Source organism: Lepidochelys olivacea (assembly GCF_965140295.1).
Source record: "Lepidochelys olivacea isolate rLepOli2 genome assembly, chromosome: 21".
Taxonomy (NCBI): Eukaryota; Metazoa; Chordata; order Testudines; family Cheloniidae; genus Lepidochelys; species Lepidochelys olivacea.
The window spans coordinates 13,255,238-13,265,600 of NC_140431.1; the positions used below are offsets into that span (position 1 = coordinate 13,255,238).

Sequence of the window (10,363 nt, forward strand, 5' to 3'; positions counted from 1 at the left end):
CCATTGTTAAGTATTACCACGATCAACATTGTGCTTAACAATAGATGTGAACATACTGGGGTTTATTATCACCATAATAATCATCTGCGATGTGCAACGCTGCATAAATCGTGCAGACAAATATTACCGAAATTCATTAAGAATTGCGCTCTTGCCAGCCTCCTGCGCGCAAAGATTTACGCACGGGCTTAATTTTACAGGCAACGGGGGAAATCCTGAGCCCAGTAAAATCAACCGAGAGTTTTGCCATTGACTTCAGCGAGGGCAGAATGTCTCCCCTGTAGGGCAGACCCTGCCCCTTGTAAGTCATTCCCAAAGTTCCCCTTGACTTCAGTGGCGCAGAGTCAGATTTAGTCAAGGAACCAGTGGGCAAAGTTAAGCGTGTGGGCATTCGGACTTTGAGAATCCAGCCGTGTTGGTGCGGGCTCTACCTGGAGAAATAAGAAAGGAATATTATACATACATAGAAATTAGAGTGCCTGTAATTTCTACTGAAAACTGTGGGAAGGAACTGGATGGAGATTGCTTCCACCGCTCCATCCTTTGCTGATGCAGACTGGGGGATCCCGTGTAATAACCCCCTTGTATCTTCCTCGCTCAGGCAAGCAAGCTGTTATTGAAGTCTATGGGAACGAGGAGCACAGGACTGTGGGGTCAAATCCGGGCTCCCCCGGAGTCAATGGGATTTTTGCCGTTGGCTTCGATGCAGCCGGGATTTCACCGCAGCCGGTGTGGACCTGGGCTTTGCTTTTTTTCCCATGCAAAGCGAGCATACCACAGTGATTTTCTCCACCAGCGAAGAGGGCAGTTTCAGAAGCTGAGCAGCGCAAAAGGAGATGGGGGAAATCAGTGCAGAAAATAAAGAATGGAAAAAGCCGAGGCGAGGTGCGAGGGAGGTTGTAAAAGTTCTGGGCTCCTTGGCAATCGCACAAAGCTTTCGAGAGAAGAGAAGCTACTTTCCTGTCTTGACAATTCGCTGCTCACGTTTGTCTCCTTGTCTTTGCCCCGGATAATTGGCATTTGGGGCGCTATTTAAAATCCCCTTATTTATACACTCAGATTACTGCCCAAGAGGATTCGGACAGAGAGGGGTTAAAACACGGAAGGCGAGGGCATTACATTGACTGTGAATGCCGTCCTAATGCTTTGAAAATCTGCAAAGCCCCTTAGATCCTTTGGCCCGAAAACCATCCTGGATATTAATGCCGGGTGATCTATAGCGTTAGATAATGATGAATCCAAACCTACCAGTCTGCAAGCCAAAACACAACGCTGGGGGATAATAATCTAATCTAGAATAGGATTGTTTTTAACGTATTATTATTTCATAATACCTAGCTCTTAAAAATAACCAGACTTGAAAATGATAAAACACAAACAATATATACCTGAAGGATAATACTCTACGGACATTAATGCAACCTAATAAAAGGCAAATAACAACACACACTAACAGACAACATAATGATACCTACCGATACAACAAACTTTGATGATGCTGATGACAGCAGGAAAATAACACTAGAATAAACAACACACAAAATATTACACGGCTAAAATAATCATCCAGTATAATAATAATCAAATGCCAATTAATTATAACAATGACGGTTGCATTGATGTTAAAATAACTGAATAACAGAACATCAACAATGAGTTTCAGCCATAACAATACAGTTATTAAAAAAAGAACAGGAGGACTTGTGGCACCTTAGAGACTAACAAATTTATTAGAGCATAATAAATGCTCTTGGGGGTTGGACTAGATGACCTTCTGGGGTCCCTTCCAACCCTGATATTCTATGGTAAGTTTTCGTAGGCTACAGCTCACTTCATGGGATGCATAGAATGGAACATACAGTAAGAAGATAGATGTACAGGTTTCAGAGGAGCAGCCCTGTTAGTCTGTATTTCCAAAAAGAAAAGGAGGATTTGTGGCACCTTAGAGACGAACCCATTTATATATACACATACATACAGAAAACATGAAAAGGTGGAGTAAGAGGCCAATTAATTAAGATGAGCTATTATCAGCAAGAGAAAAAACTTTCCTAGTGATAATCAAGATGACCCATTTAGACAGTTGACAAGAAGGCGTGAGGATACCTAACATGGGGAAATAGCTTGAATATGTGTAATGACCCAGCCACTCTCAGTCTCCATTCAAACCCAAGTTAATGGTATCTAGTTTGCATCTTAATTCAGGCTCAGCAGTTTCTCGCTGGTATCTGTTTTTGAAGCTTTTCTGTTGCAGAATTGCCACCCTTAAGTCTTTTACTGAGTGGCCAGAAAAGTTGAAGTGTTCTCCTAGTGTCAGATTTGTGTCCATTTATTCTTTCGCATAGAAAATATCCAGATTGGCCAATGTTATTGTTCTTCTTTCACTCCATTTTTCACCATTAAATAACCTCTAGACTTCACTGCCACTTATTAATTACTGTTATGGTTAAAAAGTGGCTGTGAGTTCCAACGGTTAATGATCAGTTACTGTTCTTGTTAAAGTGGCCCTGAGTTCCAAGAGTGAGCTCAGGGTGACAATGCAGTCGCATAATAAACTAAAATAATGACACTACATCTTACCGAAAGGAATGCCCTGCAATTGCATCAGGTGTCTCCGTGCTGTTGGGGTTCCCACACATGGATACCCAGCCTGCCCGACCTGCAATTCCTACCCCCCCCCCCAGATGTAAATCCTTTTCCCTTCAGATGAGCTTAAGCCCCGTTTCCCATCCCAGCAGCCCAGTCATAGACCCTGGCCCCGCTGCTGAAATCAAAGGCAGAAAACGGGGCATTTGTTGAATCTTCCATTAAAGCGCAGGCCCGAAGGGGGGGGGGGAGCAGGAGCCGCTCCCCGCAGCCCCACAGCCTGCAAAACGCAAACGCAGCTCGGGCTTATTGTCCCCGCGCTGCTCCGTAAAGCTGGGGAGGAGAGCCCCCTTCTTTGGGCCAGAGAAGCAAGCATTCATCCTTCGCTTTCTCCTTGCTTTGTATGCTCACCTAGGGGCTACAGTACTTCACAAATCAACACTCTCTCCTGGCGCAGCTACTGGCTGTAGGTTTCAGAGGAGCAGCCCTGTTAGTCTGTAGCCCAAAGAGAACAGGGGGACTCGTGGCATCTTAGAGACCAACCCATTTATTTGAGCATCAGCTTTCCTGAGCTACCGCTCCCTTCATCGGAGGATCTAGCATTTGTGCGTCTAAAATATACCCGCGCAAATCCGAGAACATTCCCATCCCATTTGGAAGAGCAGTACCCATATTTTGGCTAAAACCCTGAACGGTTCTGCGTCTCTGTTACCATGTTCCAGTTGCTGAATTAATTTCAAACCTCTATGTACCTCTCTCGATGATGTATTTCCTCGTAGGAACGTCTGTCCATATTTATATCACATGTTAATTCTCAAGAATAATAATTCTCTCATGCTAATTATTCATAATTCTCGATCATTCTCAGTCTGTTAATCCCCAGTCTCTCTCGGTCTCGAGCCACACAAATATGTGTAAAGGGGTAAACAATTCTTCAGATGAAAATAATGTAGGTCTCATGCAAAGTCAGACATTTCTCTGTATTCTAGGCAGAAGTTCGTTCATGTTTATAGAGTCCAAAATGCTGCCGAATTGGATTTGATCTTTTATTGTGTACACACACGCGCATATCCACTTGCATTTATCTATACATATACACACCTGGCGATCCATCACACAGGATAGAGAGATTAGATAGTGCTGGTCAGAAATGCGGTATTTTTTCACACACACCCCCAAAAAAAAATCAAACAAAATATTTTAATTTCATTTGCTCATGGGGCGGGGGGGGGATTTTTCCTGTTTTTGATCAAGCAAAAAACCAAAAGAAAAAAAGTGATTTGAAAACAGAAGTTTCAGGTTTTGGTTTCTCATTCGGGGGGAAGCCCAAGAAGATTTCTTGTAACACAAACTAACCTCTTCCATGGCCAGTTTAGTTTGTCCACAATAGCAAAAAATCCATTTTCGTGGGAAAAATTGGATCAGTGGAAACATTTCAACCCGCGGTGATTTATAGAGGCGCGCCCTTCTCTGAGAAAGGCAGCTCTCTGTCTGTGCGTTTCATATTGAACCCAAGTGCGCACTAAATCTGTTCCATTTTACTATCCTTTCCCCCTCTTCTCTTTCATCAGATTCACTTAACACCCTGGCACTTTCCTCCTAAATGAGCCGAGATGAGGATTACTAGAAACTCAGGGCTGAAATGAAAGGCCCCCCTGCTTCTCTAAGCACAACATAAATTCTGGGACGAATCTTTCTGCGAGTCTCCGCTGGACGGTCTTGAAATATTTAAAGCCAAATTCGGGGCAATCCCTAGCCCTTGATTTCCTTCCCTGCCAGACAGGGTCAGCTGTAGGAAACTATTTACTACGTGGCCCTTCATGTCTGCGCCCTTTGAATCTAGCCCTCCTGATAAAAAACACAGTTTGAGCTTAATTAGAAGCAGTTGGAATGGACGGACCCTTGTAGACTGGCAGGCAGCAGGCTGTGTAAACAACTCTGCCCCTGAGAAAGGGGAAGCAGGTACCGCAAACAGAGGAGAGGAGAGAGAAAGGCTGGGGGGGAGAGAAAGAGAAAAGGTCTGGGTGGAAGAAAAATGGCAGCCCCCACCCCGCTATCCGGAGACAGTTGTAGTCAGAGGTTTACCCAGCAGCCCCAGCGCTGCCCCCCCCCCCCAAATCATGTTCTCAGCTCCCCCTTTGAAAAGAAAACGGGGGAAGATTCTGGGAGCGGCGAATCTTCTGACCAGGCTCGCTGGGGTTCGCCGCTAAACAGGGGCACGGGCGGAGGAGAAACGGGCCCGCCAGTGCAGAGGGACAAGGGAGCGATTTAAAGTGTGAGAGGGAAAGTTTGACTCTCACTTTTTCCTGCTTTCGTCTCCCGAAGCCGATCTCTCTCATGCGGGGGGTGGCTTCCTTGCTTGTCTTTGGTACAAAAGCAGAGCGGGGAATCACAGCTGTCCCTGGGATTGAGCAAGGACAGACACAAAGCTCCCCCGCCCATAAGGGTCCTGGGCAGAAATCATTCATTCCCTGATGACTTTTCTGCTCCGTTTATTTCCCCAGCGCCCCATGAGATTGCGTGGGACGTACAATTAAAAACAAAACAACAAACAAAAAACCCTCTCCGATTTTTGCTTTGGCCAAGGAAAGAAATTGGCAAGGGAGGAATTGCTTAAGCCAAGAGACATTGACGAGGTGAAATTGACTAGGTTTGATGCCTGGTTAGTCCACAGGCTAACCGGGGCAGGGCCAGGTCTCCCTTGACTTCTTAGCGCGCCCAGATACCGCGGTGATGGCTGAGTATACAGGCCTGTATCCATTTCCTCCCCACGGCGGGAGAGTTTCTCTCTTGCCCCCATCCCTCGAATAATGGTCTCCGCGTTTTTCCCCTTTACCCGAGAATTGTGGAGCTGTTCCCCAGCGGCTCACCCTGCCAGCTTCATAACCCGTCTGTCTTCTCTGAGTCGAAAGAGCCCATCAAAATACACACGGGAAACTCTCTAGCACCGCGGAGCCACTTCTTCTCTCGTCTCTGATTTTCTTTATTACCCTGCCTGATTGATTTAGGTCCCCGTGTTGCTGTGTATAAATCCGCAGACTCCATAGAAATGGGGTGTGTGTTAAAGAGAAGCAGCAGGAGAAAAACGGCAGGATCATTTTGTTGATCAGATTTGGGGGGGGGCATCACCCTAATTTGGGGGATCAATTCAGCCCAAGGATCTTTCCATGCTCAACAGAACAATCTCCCATCTCTTTACATAACAGTTGGGGTCACCCCCCTCGTTGCAAATTTAAAAATATAATCTCAGCTAAGGGCATTGCTAAATTTTGTCCCATTGATCGCCCTTCAATCCTGAATGTTTGCCTCTGTTGAGACCTGGGGAAATAAAATTGGGAAAACCCAGGACTTTGTATTTTTATCCATCCCAACTATCTAATTTAATTGCTATATCGGTCGCTATGTATTTGAAATAGCTCGATAAACATAGCTGTGGAAAAGAGAGAAAGCTCTCTAAAGTGTCCTGTTGTCTACCTCCAGAGAAAACATTGCCCCCGGTGGGAATTAGTCAAAACAACTAACTCAGTCTCGGCTGTTCGGATAAACCCCAAATTGGTTTAATTAAGAGAAATTCCTTAAATAAACCCACTTCCTCGTCTGGGGAGAGAAGGAGCCGATTCGAATTAGAAACGGTTTAAGAGAAAGGGGAGGCGCTGGGTTCCTATTAGGGTTACGTGCACGAATTCCGATTGATTGAGTTCTGTAAATTGATTCAAGGCATCCAGTGAACACAAGAAAGAGTCGACCTTCCTTTTTCAGGTTTAGGTCTAGGTGCAAGATCCCGACTTTAGATCCGGTGTAAATTCGGATCCTGGACGGCCATTCTAGTTCTCCAGAGCCTCGCGGTTGTTCTTGTTTTGTTAAATGAGGTGGAGGAATGAAATGGGACTTCGGGGCGGGTGCGGAGAACGGAAGGGACAGACGAGCCGGCTGACAAGCGAAGAAAGGAAGAGAGAAGCGATGGGGGGGGGGGGGGAGGAGAAGAAAGGAGGGAGGAGGGGAAAGACAAGACAGAAAGAGGCTACAATGGATCCATTCAAATGAATCTCATGCAATATTTCAAGGTAAACGCTCTGCTTAGCTGCAGGCCCTCGGCGGCCTGGGGTCAGTCACTTTCCAGCAGACATCTGAAAGGAACTTTCTCTCCAGCACCTTCAGACAGGCCGGTCTGCGGCTCACCCCAGCGCCAGCAGCCACCCTGCGGCACCTCGCCTTGGCTGACGCAGAAATTCTTGGGGGGGAGGGAGGGAGGGGCAGAAGCTCTGGGGCTGCTCTGTGAGCCCAGCTGCAAAACAAACCCTGGGACGGAACAGGAATAGCCCACAAGGAAGGCACCAGGCCATACCCCGGGTAGAGGACCCGTCCCATACAGTCTGTCCAGAATCCAGGGACCCTCTCATTCAGTCCGTACCGGATCCATCCCATACAGTCTATACAGAATCCAGGGCCCCACCCATTCAATCCGTACCGGATCCATCCCATACAGTCGCTACAGGATAGCGGGTCACCCCAGACAGTTTATACAGGATCCAGGGCCTGTCCCATGCAATCCGCACTGGATCCATCCCACACAGTCTATACAGGATCCAGGGCCCCACCCATTCAATCCGTACCGGATCCATCCCATACAGGATCCAGGGTCTGTCCCATTTAATCCATACTGGATCCATCCCACACAGTCTACACAGACTGGCAGGTCACTGCATAGAGTCTATACAGGATCCAGGGCCCCTCCCATTCAACCCGTACCGGATCCATCCCATACAGTCTATACAGGATCCAGGGCCTGTCCCATTTAATCCATATCGGATCCATCCCACACAGTCTACACAGACTGGCAGGTCACTGCATAGAGTCTATACAGGATCCAGGGCCCCTCCCATTCAATCCAGACTGGATCCAGTCTATACAGGAGCCAGGGTCCATCCCATTCAACCTATACGAGACCCTGATAAGCAAAGAATATTGGGCCCAATCCTGCCCTCACTGAAGCCCACGACCAAAATCCCCATTTGCCCCCAGTCATGCAAGATCAGGCCCAATATCAAGAAAGCAAGTTAAAGCTCTGTGCCCTGGGGCCCTTTCTGCTGGAGAAAGAGACCGTGATGGGGAGAGGAAACCCCAGAAGGCTGGATGCCATTAGGAAAGAAAGCATTCCCTAGACTGAAACCAGGACCGGAACTTCAGCCCCAGGGCTTCCTCTGGGCATCCCCAACCCCAACTTCCATGGTGTCCACATCTGCTGAGACCAAGTCCTCTTCCTCCCCTGGGCCCCTTTGCCCCATTTGCACCTGCTGAGAGTAATAGCCTGCAGGTGAGTTGAACCAGGTGTGAGGAAAGCAGTTTCCTAGCAACCCCTTTCCCCTGAGGGACTGAGGGGGGTAAAATGTCCCAGGCAATGCAGAAATAGGGCACCGAGCAGGTTAAAGGGGCTGGCACGGCAGCTTCAGGGTGGGCCCCACCAAGAGCCCCGGATAACCTGGGAAAGTTTTGCCTGCCCACGTTGGTAAGAGTGCAGGGAACAGTCATCAAGATTCAGGGCCCAGAACATTCCAGGCCTGACCCGTCAACACACCAGCCGTTCCCTGGAACGGGCAGGCCGGGTTGCTGCCCCCTTTGCAGCCTCCCTCACGCTGGTATTTTAGACTTTGGCTTCTGACCAAGAGCCAGGTCCTTGGCTGGCAAAAATCAACAACATTCCACTGGTGACAACGATGCCAATTTCCACCAGCCAAGGGGCTGGCCCCAGAAGACCTTCCCCACTGGTGCAGTTCCCTCTTGTGTTCTGCTTGTCACCATCGCAGCCAAGCGTGTGCTAAAGAGAATGCTCCTGGCTTGCGGCTGGAAAAGACAGCCTGAGTTCCTCTTTCAGTATGTGGCTCTGATTTATTCCCTCCAACACATTTCAGTACAAATTCCAGACACGGGGCGGGGGGAGAAAAATGCAACATAAATATATTGCCACAGACCCCAACGGGCTGTTTTGTATAAAGCAATTCCTCAAACAATTGATGCGGGCTGGGAAATAGATTCCCTAGGCAGTGCCGTTCAAAGGCGCTGGGATCGCTTGCATGGGGGAGTTCTTTCCAAATAGTTTCTGGAGAAAGATTGAGATCTTTGGGGAGCCCCTGGCCTCCTGCACATTTGCAAAGGTGGTAGCTGAGTGGCTGCAAACCCAGGGCGTGCAAGAAGGGAGTCGTCTCCACGCGTCAGGGTTGTGCATTGCGTCTGTTTGCTGCCACACCAGGCAAGATGTTGCTCCGTCGGTGGCGAGACAGATATTGTGTCCATCTCGTCTGGAGATGGAGAAAGAGTGGGGGGAAGCACATTAGGCAGGCTGGGACAATCTCATCTTGGCTGTGCTTCGGGACAGATCCTCAATGGGTGTAAATAAGTGCAACGCCATTGAAGCCGTTGCTGATTTACACCAGCCGAGGCTCTGCCCCTGCAAGGGCACTCCGCCTAACTCATCCCGCTCACTAGCCTCCATTCATCTCACCAACCTCCACTGCTCAGCTGCTCCCCTCCTTACTCTTCATTTCACACCCCTGGCCTCCTGCTTCATTATCCCTCACCCATCCCATTGCTAAAGACTCAGAGATCCCTGAAGCAGCAGGCAGCTGGGCAAGCCCTAGAATGAATGGTTCTGCGTGCCCTCAATTCCAGTTGGAGGCAAGGGGATCAAAACATCGTCAATAATTGTCCTATAATCATAAGAATGGCCGCACTGGGTCAGCCCAATGGTCCATCTAGCCCAGTATCCTGTCTTCCAACAGTGGCCATCACGAGGTGCTTCAGAGGGAATCATAGAATATCAGGGTTGGAAGGGACCTCAGGAGGTATCTAGTCCAACCCCCCTGCTCAAAGCAGGACCAATCCCCAATTTTCCCCACAGATCCTAAAAGGCCCCCTCAAGGATTGAACGCACAACCCTGGGTTTAAGCAGGCCAGTGCTCCAACCACTGAGCTATCCCTCCCCAAACGAACAGAACAGGGCAATTATAGTGATCCATCCCCTGTGCTCCACTCGCAGCTTCTGGCAAAAAAGAAGCTAGGGCCATTCAGAGCATGGGGTTGCATCCCTGCCCATCCTGGCTAATAGCCATTGATGGACCTATCCTTCATGAACTGATCTAATTCTTTTTTAAAACCAGTTATACTTTTGGCCTTTACAACGTCCCCTGGCAACAACTTTCACAGACTGGCTGTGTGTTGTGTGAAGAAGTACACTTTCTTTTAAACCTGCTGCCTATTAATTTCATTGGGTGACCCCTGGTTCATGTGTTATGTGATGGGGTAAATAACACTTCCCCATTCACTCTCTTCACACCATTCCTGATTTTATAGACCTCTCTCATATCCTCCCGAGTCGTTCCTTTTCTAAGCTGAACAGTGCCACTCCTTTTAATCTCTCCTCATGTGGAAGCTTTTTCCTTCCCCTAATAATTTCTGTTGCCTCTCTCTGTACTCTTTCCAATTCTAATCCCATCTGTTAAATTGACAGGAGACACACATGTACCATGCTCTAGGCCAATGCAGATAACAGAATCTCTCTCTGTTTTAATAAAAGAACAGGAGCACTTGTGACACCTTAGAGACTAATAAATTTATTAGAGCAAAAGCTTTCACGGGCTACAGCCCACTTCATCGGATGCATAGAATGGAACATAGAGTAAGAAGATGTATATACATACAGATAAGTTGGAAGTTGCCATACAAACTGTGAGAGGCTAATTAGTTAAGATGAGCTATTATCAGCAGGAGAAAAAAAACTTTC

General features: G+C 47.8%; 1 long non-coding RNA gene across 1 annotated transcript in view; it reads right to left on the reverse strand.

Moving 5' to 3' along the window:
* Positions 1–202: 202 nt before the first annotated feature.
* The window catches only part of LOC311511201, a 36,187-nt gene continuing 26,026 nt past the window's right edge, over positions 203–10,363 (reverse strand). The window contains exons 3-4 of the long non-coding RNA XR_014709212.1: positions 1,472–1,521; positions 203–427 (exon numbers count right to left, since the gene is read on the reverse strand). This is a non-coding gene — a long non-coding RNA (uncharacterized lncRNA). The remainder of the gene's footprint in view (positions 428–1,471; positions 1,522–10,363) is intronic.